The 12,199-nt window shown below is 39.2% G+C and overlaps 4 non-coding genes across 4 annotated transcripts; 1 reads left to right on the top strand and 3 right to left on the bottom strand.

Annotated features, from left to right (window-relative positions):
- The first annotated feature begins 1,686 nt into the window (after positions 1 to 1,686).
- On the top strand, positions 1,687 to 1,758 carry TRNAQ-CUG (transfer RNA glutamine (anticodon CUG)). The gene has a single exon. It is a non-coding gene; the product is annotated as a tRNA-Gln (tRNA).
- A 6,453-nt stretch (positions 1,759 to 8,211) lies between these two features.
- TRNAM-CAU (transfer RNA methionine (anticodon CAU)) lies at positions 8,212 to 8,283 on the bottom strand. Its single transcript has one exon. It is a non-coding gene; the product is annotated as a tRNA-Met (tRNA).
- Positions 8,284 to 9,163: 880 nt separating this feature from the next.
- Positions 9,164 to 9,236, bottom strand: TRNAV-AAC (transfer RNA valine (anticodon AAC)). The gene has a single exon. It is a non-coding gene; the product is annotated as a tRNA-Val (tRNA).
- A 2,577-nt stretch (positions 9,237 to 11,813) lies between these two features.
- TRNAT-AGU (transfer RNA threonine (anticodon AGU)) lies at positions 11,814 to 11,887 on the bottom strand. The gene has a single exon. It is a non-coding gene; the product is annotated as a tRNA-Thr (tRNA).
- Positions 11,888 to 12,199: the final 312 nt, after the last annotated feature.

Consider the following 12,199-nt stretch of genomic DNA (forward strand, 5'->3'; position numbering starts at 1 on the left):
GACTAAGTTATGCCGATGGAAGAGAAATTTACCTGGGTTCTCCCCGGTCAGGTTTAAAAGCGTCTCCTTTGTAAGGACATTTTTCTTGTACCCACCAGGTTTTGACAGTTTAGGATCTCCAATGGTGGATCTTTACCCTCTCTCTTGAGGGTCTTCTACCCACTCTATGCAAACAAGGAACAGCCCTTGGCCATTCTTCACCTGTTCTAGAGGAAAACTCTCAACCCAGCATTCCAGAAAAGAACCAATTTACAGATTTTGTCCAGTAAAAGCCACCCTGAAAAAAATCCTTCTGTAAAGGAATCCTGCAAGAAACCTGGCCTTTTGTTTTTGGCGATTTTTTCCCCCCACCCAGGTAGTGGGAGTTGCGCTTCATGGTCTAAATCCGCTAGAGGCGCAGGGACCCCGAAACCCGCCTCCAGTTTAAAATCTGAAATCCTGGAACGCAATCCCAATCTGCAAATCATGAAAGTATTTCAGCTAGGTCAGTCTCATCCGACGGGCGTCGAATTCCAGGAAACTGCTTGGAGCAAAGCTAGACTCTCCAGTACCGCTAAAGAAATCGCTGGGTACTCACTGCTAAACTTGCGCTGGGTATCTTTGCCCGCGAAAAACCAGCCCGAGTCGTTACTGGATTAGGGTGCAACTCAGAATATTCACCAAGACCCATCACAAAAACTGATTGTCTTGCAGGTTTTCACCAAGTGTGGACGCCGATGTGTGTGCGGGAAACAGTTGCGGCAGCAGGGGAATCTTCTCTGTGTCCATTTGGGAGTCTCTGCATATTTTCTGTTGGTGAAAGTAGGACCGTGGGTCTGGACTCAGTCCTAGGAAGATTCTCGAGGGCCTTTCCTTCCCTTTTCCTCTCACCTCCCCGGCTCCGCATTGTGCTCCCTGGGCTGCAGGGATCTTACTCCACTCGCATCTTCCAAGCATGTTTAATTCCATTTTCCTTAAATGTCAGTATCTCATCTGCGACTCTGGTACATCTTTCCATAACGCGTTAGCGAAAGAGGTAGATCAGTTCAGTTCACTTGCTAAGGCGTGTCCGACTCTTTGCCACTCCATGGACTGCAGCACGCCAGCCTTCCCTGTCCATCACCAACTCCCGGAGCTTGCTCAAACACGTGCCCATCGAGTCCGTGATGCAATCCAACCATCTCATCCTCTGTCGTCCCCTTCTCCTTCTACCTTCAATCTTTCCAGCATCAGGGTCTTTTCCAATGAGTCAGTTCTTTGCATCAGGTGGCCAAAGCCTTGGAGCTTCAGCTTACCACCCTAGAAAAAGACGATTTTCCGTGAAGCAGTAGAATCTGAGAGAAAAGGGTGAAAGACACCGGGTCTCTGCTTCAGGTTATTCATCTGTAAAATAGCGATAATGATCCCCATCTCGTAGGACAACTGTGACCCTTGGGTGAAGTAACAGTACAGAACGGTTATCATAAAACCGAGCACTCCGTGGGAATGCGTGGGTGGAGAGGAAGATTCCTAACATTAGGGAGGCAATGTTTTCCAGTAGAGTCTGGCTTAGAAGATAGTTACAGGCATGTGACAGGTAAGAGTTCATGACTTAATCCTAGAGGAGGAAATGCAAAATGTATTTCTACACTTTAGAAAACCACATCAAGGGTCTTAGGGAGGAAGAATTATATCATCAAAGAATTTAGAAGGTAGTCACACAGGACAGGCCCCATGGTGTAATGGTTAGCACTCTGGACTCTGAATCCAGCGATCCGAGTTCAAATCTCGGTGGGACCTGTAGAAGGTATATTTTTATCTGATTTCACATACTCTCTCTGTAAATTTCTGATAACACTTATTTCTATGGAAGTCTTCTCATTTCAACCCCTGGAAGCTTTCACCCGCAGACACAAGTGCTATCCCTCTTTATTGAGTTCAAATACAAATTTTCTTTTGGTATACTAAATGCTTCTCAAAAATTACATCTTTACATTTTATTGGTCACTTGCTACTATTAAACTTGAAAACAACTCAAACTGGGAGTGGGGGGAGACCCTTGAAATACAAAACACACACCAGAAATAGTTAAAATTATATTCGTCTTTTAGTATATTTTTCTGTTTCAGAGTAATACAATAATCAGTAACAGCGTTTAAGCATAGAAAAATGCAATATGAGGGATAAAATTTCATGGTAGTTATAAAATAGAAATACCTTTGAAAGAGAAAAAGAATTCATAGACACTGTTTGACTTGTTTATTTTTACAGGATGCTAGCTTATATCACGGAGAAGGCAGTGGCAACCCGCTCCAGTACTCTTGCCTGGAAAATCCCATGGACGGAGGAGCCTGGTAGGCTGCAGTTCATGGGATCAGGAAGAATCGGACACTTACTGAGCGACTTCACTTTCACTTTTCACTTTCATGGATTGGAAAAGGAAATGGCAACTCACTCCAGTGCTCTTGCCTGGAGAATCCAGGGACGGGGGAGCCTGGTGGGCTGCAATCCATGGGCTCGCACAGAGTCTGACACGACTGAAGCGACTTAGCAACAGCAGCAGCAGCATATATCAAATTGCTCTTGGGTACCAATGGATAAAATTCAGTGATGGACTGGACTATTTTAATGTTCAAATTTTACCAATTACATTGTGAAAGTGTTGGCAATTATATTCTTTAGGACGATTTAAACTTATGAAGAAACAATTTAGAAGACCACTGGAAGGCAATTGAGAGTATCAAAATATTATGACAATTCATAAAGACTCTAAGAAATGAAGAAAGCTTAAGGATAATGTCCTCAGTTAAAACAATGAAATGATAAACCAAAGCGGCATCCTCACCATTCTCTAATTCTTAGACCCATTTATTTCTCATTTTCAAGTCGATTTCTTTCTTATGTGAATTTGCCATTTAAGATCACTTTCTTTTTTTGCAGGATTTCACCAAAGCATATTTTTACTAAGCCTTAGTTGTTCAAACATTTCTTATGCTACAGTTTCCAAGTAAATATTTTTTTCTTCTGAGTTTCTTATTAATTGCAACTACACGCTTTATTATTTTATATTTTGTATTTAAATCACTAATCAATCTAAAATGTGATTTATTACTTGTTGAAGGTAAATATTCATCTCTGTTTTCTGCCATAGGCAAAGTTAGTTATGTCATCACAGTTTATTTTAAAATTATCTTTGCCTACCTACTGATTTGAAATAACAATTTTGTTACTTATTAATGTCTATATTATTTATCTATTTTATAAATTTATTTCTCTTAATGTATACTTATGACAATGCTAGGATCTTCTGATTAGATTTTATTTTAATACATTTTACTGCCCATAAAGCATTCTTCTCCTAGGGCATTTGACATTTTCAGATGAAGGGGAATAAGAAGATAAAGAAGGGGAGGTTGAAGATTCAAATAATGTATCATTTTGTAATTTCAAGCTTCTGGTGAAAGTTGAGAACACATTGAATAAGCATACATATAAACCAGATATTCTGGAGTACAGAAATCTCAAGAGTTAGGTTTCAGTCCTTTGGATCTCTATTTAGTTATCTCACTTATAGTAAAGGTGCTGGTGCCATTAAACACTGTCTTTTCCATGGTGAACCCTGCAGGCTTTGAAGAGATCCAGAAAATAAAAATTATAAGTCAAAAAGTTTCAGCATTTGTTTGAGATATCTAAGATGTGATAAAGCATATTTTCTCTCTTTCAGTGAAACTATGAGCCATGCTGGCTGTGTAGGGCCACCAAAGATGGACAGGTCACAGTGAGAGTTCTGACAAAACGTGGCCCACTGGAGAAGGCAATGGCAAACCACTTCAGTATTCTTGCCTTGAGAACGCCATGAATAGTATGAAAAGGCAAAAATATGGGACACTGAAAGATGAACTCCCTAGGTTGGTAGGTGCCCAATATGCTACTGGAGATCAGTGGAGAACTAACTACATAAAGAATGAAGAGACAGAGCCAAAGCAAAAACAACACCCAGTTGTGGATGTGACTGGTGATGGGAGTAAAGTCTAATGCTGCAAAGAGCAATATTGCATAGGAACCTGGAATGCTAGGTCCATGAATCAAGGCAAATTGGAAGTGGTCAAACAGGAGAAGGCAAGAGTTAACATCGACATTTTAGGAATCAGTGAACTAAAGTGGACTGGAATGGGTGAATTTAACTCAGATGACCATTAAGATTATCTACTCCTGTGGGCAAGAATCCCTTGGAAGAAACGGAGTAGCCATCATAGTCAATGAAAGAGTCTAAAATGCAGTACTTGGATGCAGTCTCAAAAATGACAGAATGATCTCTGTTCATTTCCAAGGCAAACCATTAAATATCACAGTAATACAATTCTATGCCCCGACCAGTAATGCTGAAGAAGCTGAAGTTGAACAGTTCTATGACGACCTACAAGACCTTCTAGAACTAACACCCCAAAAAAAAAAGATGTCCTTTTCATCATAGTGGACTGGAATGCAAAAGTAGGAACTCAAGAGATACTTGGAGTAAGAGGTAAATTTGACCTTGGAGTACAAAATGAAGCAGGGCAAAGGCTAACATAGTTTTACCAAGAGAATGCACTGGTCATAGCAAACACCATTTTCCAACAACACAAGAGATGACTACACATGGACATAACCAGATGGTCAATACCAAAATCAGATTGATTATCTTTTTTGCAGCCAAAGATTGAGAAGCTCTATACAGTCAGCACAAACAAGATTGGGAGCTGACTGTGGCTCAGATCATGAACTCCTTATTGCCATATTCATATTTAAATTGAAGAAAGTAGGGATAACCACTAGACCATTCAGATATGACCTAAATCAAATCCCTTATGATTATACAGTGGAAGTGACAAATAAATTCAAGGGATTAGATCTGATAGAGTGCCTGAAGAACTATGGACGGAGGTTCATGACATTGTACAGGAGACAGTGATCGGAGACCATCCCCAAGAAAAAGAAATGCAAAAATGCAAATGGTTGTCTGAGGAGGCCTTACAAACAGCTGTGAAAGGAAGAGAAGTGAAAGGCAAAGGAGAAAAGGAAAAATATACCCATTTGAATGCAAAGCTCCAAAGAATACCAAGGAGAGATAAGAAAGCCTTCAGTGATCAATGCAAAGAAATAGAGGAAAACATTAGAATGGGAAAGACTAGAGATTTCTTCAAGAAAATTAGAGATACCAAGAGAACTTTCCATGCAAAGATGAGCACAATAAAGGACAGAAATGGTAAGGACATAACAGAAGCAGAAGATATTGAGAAGAGGTGGCAAGAATACACAGAACTATACAAAAAAGATCTTCACAACCCAGATAAATATGATAGTGTGATCACTCACCTAGAGGCAGACCTCCTGGAATGTGAAGTCGAGTGGGCCTTAGGAAGCATCGTTACAAACACAGCTAATGGAGGTGATGGAATTTCAATTGAGCTATTTCAAATCCTAAAAGAGGATGCTGTGAAAGTGCTGCACTCAATATGCCAGCAAATCTGCAAAACTCAGCAGTGGCCACAGGACTGGAAAAGGTCAGTCTTCATTCCAATCCCAAAGAAGGGCAACACCAAAGAGTGCTCAAACTATTGCACAATTGCACTCATCTCACACGCTGGTAAAGAAATGCTCAAAATTCTCCAAGCCAGGCTTCAACAGTACATGAACGGTGAATTTCCAGATGTTCAAGATGGATTTAGAAAAGGCAGAGGAACCAGAGATCAAATTGCCAACATCTGTTGGATCATTGAAAGAGCAAGAGAGTTCCAGAAAAGCATTTACTTCTGCTTTACTGACTGTGCCAAAGCCTTCGACTGTGTGGATCACAACAAACTGTGGAAAATTCAAGAGATGGGAATCCCAGACCACCTGACCTGCACTCTGAGAAATCTATATGCAGGTCAAGAAGCAACAGTTAGAACTGGACATGGAACAACAGACTGGTTCCAAATAGGGAAAGGAGTTTGTCAATGCTGTATATTGTCACCCTACTTATTTAACTTATATGCAGAGTACATCATGTGAAATGCTGGAGTGGATGAAGCACATGCTGGAATCAAGATTGCTGAGAGAAATATCAATAACCTCAGATATGCAGATGACACCACCCTTATGGAAGAAAGCAAAAAAGAACAAAAAGCATCTTGATGAAAGTAAAACAAGAGAGTGAAAAAGTTGACTTTAAACAACATTCAAAAAACTAAGATCATGGATGGCATCCTGTCCCATCACTTCATGGAGACTAGATGGGGAAACAGTGGAAACACTGACAAACTTTATTTTTGGGGCTCCAAAATCACTGTAGATGGTGACTGCAGCCATGAAATTAAAAGACTCCTACTCCTTGGAAGAAAAGCTATGACCAACCTAGACAGCATATTAAAAAGCAGAGACATTACTTTGCCGACAAAGGTCCATCTAGTCAAAGCTTTGGTTTTTCCAGTAGTCATGCATAGATATGAGAGTTGGACTATAAAGAAAGCTGAGCACCAAAGAACAGATGCTTTTGAAGTGTGGTGTTGGAGAAGACTCTTGAGAGTCCCTTGAACAGCAAGGAGATCCAACTAGTCCATCCTAAAGGAAATCAGTCTTGAATATTCATTGGAAGGACTGATGCTGAAGCTGAAACTCCAATACTTTGGCCACCTGAAGAACTGACTCATTGGAAAAGACCCTGATGCTGGAAAGATTGAAGGCAGGAGGAGAAGGAGACAACAGAGGATGAGATGATTGGATGGCATCACCGACTCAATGGACATGAGTTTGAGTGAACTCCAGGAGCTTGTAATGGACAGGGAGGCCTGGAGTGCTGCAGTTCATGGGGTCGCAAATAGTTGGGCACGACTGAGTGACTGAACTGAAAGCATAGTTTACACAAATAAAGCCAAGGGTTCAATCTCTGAGGAACATCTTTTGATTTCTATGATCCACACTTCAGGGACAGTCTGTGACTCTCCTATTTTTTTTCTCTTCCACTATTTCCTGTTCCTTCCCTATTTCTCCCACGAGCCCTGTTTTGGGTTGGCCAAAATTTTCATTCTGGTTTTTCCATCAGGTCTTAATGAAGTTTTTTGACAACCCAATACATCATGTACCCCAGCACTATTACTACACTTTTAGATTGCCAGTTTCACTAGTCTATCTTTGCTGTTTTCTGTTCAAAAGGGAAAATGCATATGTTTTCCTGACTCCCTTTCCTTCTTGAAAAAAGATAGCATATTATAATCTTTGTACATCCCTTCACATAAGTAACAATATCTCCTGTAAATCACTCCATATCTTTTTTCCAGTTGCATGGTACTTCTCCTCTGAGTCTATATGTCTCAGTTTATTCAACAAATCTCCTGTGCCTGGACATTTTCAGTTAAAAATGCTTTTAGGGGAATATGCAAGCAAAATAAATTGAAAATGGTTAGTTTTGCCAAATAAGAACATATTCATCAGAGAAGTAAAGGAATGAAACAGATCCAACACATTTTTCGTTTGATATTTTTCTCTGTGAATTCTCACTGCTTAGAAGAATTTATATTTTCTTGTCATATATAGTCACTCATTTTAAATTATTTAAATTAGACATTTTCTCTCAATTTCTTTTGCAAATATATCAGTAAAACTATTTTTCTTCTAGTTTCTCCATGGAATTCTGATGCACAAAAAAATTTTAAATGTAGTCTACTGTTTTCTATCATTTCACATGCAAGGTTTTTGCTTCTTTTTCTCATAACATTAGCATGAAACCATTTTATGTAAGTATGAACAGGGATAGTGTATGAAAGGTGTCTTCTCAATTATTGTAACATAAATTGCTTCAGAGAAGAGTTCACAGTATGTTTCTATTAACTTGAACGTTATAAATCATGCCAAAGAATGAACAAGAGTGAAAGGAACCTGAACCCCCCCCCAACTCAAGTAAAAAGGCAATATAGGTTTCTAGCAACCAATATCTCAGGCAAAATAACAATGTTTTTTCTTTGAGTGTAAGGAAATGTGCAAGAAAATAAAAAAATTATATCCTACCTCAGTGTATAGTCTCTGGAACACAAAAGGTTAATTTGTTGGAAATAAACATGAAATTTGTCAATTCTTCCTCTACTCTAAAGATAAGACTTGTCTCTTATCTTTCCAACGAGAAAGAAATTGTGCAGTCATTTGTGGAGAAAAAAGGAAAACGCTAAGCCCTAAATGAACTTCAGGAAATCAAATACACTCTCTGAGGCCTTGTATTGGAGATGTCACAAAAATACTTAGCAGAGGATGGTTTCGATCCATCGACCTCTGGGTTATGGGCCCAGCACGCTTCCGCTGCGCCACTCTGCTTCGGGTAAGATACTACTTCTCCTCTTCCTTACCATATTAAAGATCAGCCACTTTGTCAGAATACATATTTTCTCTCCCTTTCCTTAGCCTGAGATCAATTTCCCCAAGAATTAAATGACCTCAGTACTCCCCTCCATGTTGTGCTTTCCAAATCTGCCAAAAATCCGACATCTTTCCTTCAGGAGCTGCTCTGAGCTCAGTGGAGGAACTTCGAAACAAGATGAGCAAAGCCCCCAAATCCTTTCTTACGGATAACCGAGGAAGGCATGAATTCAGACTTGAGGAGAAAGGATATTAACTAGCTCGCTCTGTTTCCCGTCCTCAAGAAAGTTCCCTGAGGAAACTAGAAACGGCATTTCCATATATTGACTAACTAAGTGCCATTTTCAGCTTCCCGGGCATCTGGTTTACCCTCTCAGGCCTCTGCCCTTGGCTTCATGAAAAGGGGCTTCGTATCCCTTTGAGGCCATGTCTACAGACAGTTTTCTCTCGTCCTTAGCGAATGGTGGATCTCCCAGACCAAAGGCCTGGATAGAAACCTCTGACGCCTTTCATCCTGTGCTCTGTCTGCCAAATAACTTCCGCAAGTTTCCTCTTGCTCTTTTCACCATCTTCCTTCTGTCCCTTCAGGAGTTTCTGTATCTTCATTAAATACTTGTTTTCCCGGTCCCAGAACAGGTAGAGTATTGGTTAAGGAACAACTTCTCTGTAAACCTCAAGAGAGAATCTGAATGAAAACACTCCCCTGGCGGTTCTCAGTTGTCGGTGCGAATTTGTGGCTTGGTACTTTGCTCTTGTTCGTGCTACGGAAGAAGGGTCCTGTGTTTAAAGATAAACAAAGATACCATGTGGTCAATTGGAAACCTCAAGCAAAAGCTAATGTTTCCGCCCGGTTTCGAACCGGGGACCTTTCGCGTGTTAGGCGAACGTGATAACCACTACACTACGGAAACAAGACTGCAGAGGGTTGGGGTTTTTTGGCCAGGATAGATGAAAGCATGTCTATAATCTGGGCTGCTGCTGCTAAATCGTTTCAGAAGTGTCCGACTCTGTGCGACCCCATAGCAGGCAGCCCACCAGGCTCCCCCGTCCCCTATTTACCAAAATATACAGCGATCTTTAGTCAAGAGAATAGAAACTTTCCAAGTGCTCATCTGCAATTGTCTAGGTCTGTTAGCGTGAAAAACTATAACGCAACAAGAAAAAATAGTCCATAACCTATAAGAATGAACTTCACAGACCTACTAACCAAAGGAAAGGCGCAAAAGAGAATGTATTCTATGACGCCAATTGTTTACATTACATTGTAGGCAAGACGCTTTTGCTTTGTTAGGAGTCAGAATAGTGGTTCCCTGGGAGTAGGCAGAGTGGGTAGTTACTAGAAAGTTCTGGGAATATTGTTGATACGCCCGCTGGTTACCCAGAGGGTAAATTTGTGTAGAATCATCAAGAAAACATTTTCATGTTGGGAAGTGGGGTTATTTATTGAAGAAACTGGGGAGTGCCAGTTGTGGGGACTGGCTAAGCAAGTTGTAAATCCATAGGGTAGGCACTCAGGTAAGACTGGCAATCAGAAAGGGCAGGCAGGAAACAATAGAAAAATTATCAATGAAACCAAAATTTGGCTCTTTGAAAAGTTCAATAAAATTGACAAATGTTTAGCTAGATTTACAAAGAAAAACATAAAGAAGATATTTAAATTACTGAAATTATAAATGTAAGTGGGGATATTACTACAGATTTTGCACAAATAAAAATATTACAAGCCAACACTATGAAAAATTGTATGACTGCATATTGGATAACCTAAATGAAATGGACAAATTCCCAGAAACGCACGATTTACCAAAACCGAAACATGAAGAAACAGATATTTTGACAGACCTATGATTGTTAAGTATATTGAAGCAGTAATCAAAAAAAATTACAACAAAGAAAAGTCCAACCTAGATATTTTCACTGGTGGATTCTACCAAACATTTAAAGAAGAATTAACACAATTCCTCTCAAACTCTTCCAAAAAATTGAAAAAAGGGAACATAACTCATTCTATGAAGACTGCATTCCCTTAATATCAAAGCCATTAGAAGAAAAGAAAACTGCAGATTAATATCCCTGATGAACATAGATGCAAAAATCCTCAACAAAATGTTAGCAAACTGAATACAACAACATATTATACACCATAACCAAATAAGATACATTCCTGGAATGTAAGTGAGGTTTAACATATTAACAGAATGAAGAAAAAAAGAACAGGATCATCTCAATAGATGCAGAAAAAGCACTTGACAATATTCTTTCATGGTAAAAAAAATCAATAAACTAGGAATGGCAGGAAACTATTTTATCTTCATGATAAAAGTCATTTATCAAAAAGTCACAGCATCTTCAATGGTGAAAAAGTGTAAGCTTTTTCTCTAATACCTGAAACAAGACATAGATGTTCACTTTTACTACATCTACTCAGCATAGTAATATCAGTTCTAGCCAGGATAAGTAGTCAAGAGAAAGATATAATGTCATACATAGAAAGTGCTGAGGATTAAACACACACACACACACACACACACACACACACACACACACTAGAGCTAATAAAAGAATTCAGAAAAATTGAAAGATACAAAATTCAACATACAAAAATCAGTTGCATGTTTATTCACTTACAATGAACAATCCAAAACAAATTACGAAATAGTTCTTTTTACAATTACATAAACAAGAATGAAACGTTTAGGAATGAACTTAAGGTGGAAGAAGCGGTTTACACTGAAAACCAGAAAACTTTAGAAAGAACAAAAAAAAGGTATTAAGGTATCAGTGAATGAAAAGATATCTGTATTCATGAACTGTAAGACTAATATGGTTATAATGTCAATAAAGCCCAAAGTGATCTGCAGTTTCAATACAATCCCTATCAAAACCCCAATTTTTTTGAGATTTAAAAAAAATCCATCCTAAAATTAACATTGACTCTTGTGCAACCCCCAAATAGCCAAAAAGATCTTGAAAAAGGAGAATAAATTTGGAGCCCTCTCACTTCTTAATCTCACAGCTTGCCAAATCCATGTGGTCCTGACATATACCCAGAAATATAGACCAATGAAATAGAATAGAGACCCCACAAGTAAATTCTTGCATATATGATCAGTTGGCTTTTGACAAGAGTGCAAGACCATTCAATGGAGAAATTACAGTCTTTTCAACTAATGGTGCTAGGAAAACTGCTAATCTACTGAAAGAATTAAAGGTGAATTTCATTAAAATTTTAAAACTTGCTCTGTGAAAGACATTTTAACAAAAATGAAGACAAGACAAAGAAAAAGATTTGCAAATGACACATCTGAAAAACGACTGTTACTCAAAATGTTACCTTAATACTCAACCAGAAAACAACCCATTAATTTTCGAACTCCTGCTTCTTTGCTTGTCTTTAAAATATCGTCCCCAGCAGCCTTTGAAGGCTGAAGGTCTGAGGCCATGGAATTTGCTTTTAAGGGTTTTACCTTATGAAGCCAAGAAGAGAAAGGCCTCGCTGGGATTCGAACCCAGGATCTCCTGTTTACTAGACAGGCGCTTTAACCAACTAAGCCACGAAGCCCCGGTGCTGGAAACTGTTACAACGTGTTGTTTTTCATTTCAGTGGTTTGGTCGAGATTTAACTACGAAGTACGTTTGGACAGGAATCTCTTCTAGGAATGGAAACTTGATCTGACCAGAGATTCAAAATCAGAATTGAACAGCCAAAGGACTTGAGGGGGGCATTTCTTTTCCACGAATTTATCAAAAAGAAAGATCTGGTTGTGGACCGAGGCAGTTCGAACAGTCCAAGTAAAGATTGAAAAGAAAGTTTAAGTCCCTCAGCCTTTGCGACCTCACTGACTGGAATTCTCCAGGCCAAAATCCTGGAGTG

Source organism: Ovis canadensis, chromosome 20, assembly GCF_042477335.2.
Source record: "Ovis canadensis isolate MfBH-ARS-UI-01 breed Bighorn chromosome 20, ARS-UI_OviCan_v2, whole genome shotgun sequence".
In the NCBI taxonomy this organism is placed as follows: Eukaryota; Metazoa; Chordata; class Mammalia; order Artiodactyla; family Bovidae; genus Ovis; species Ovis canadensis.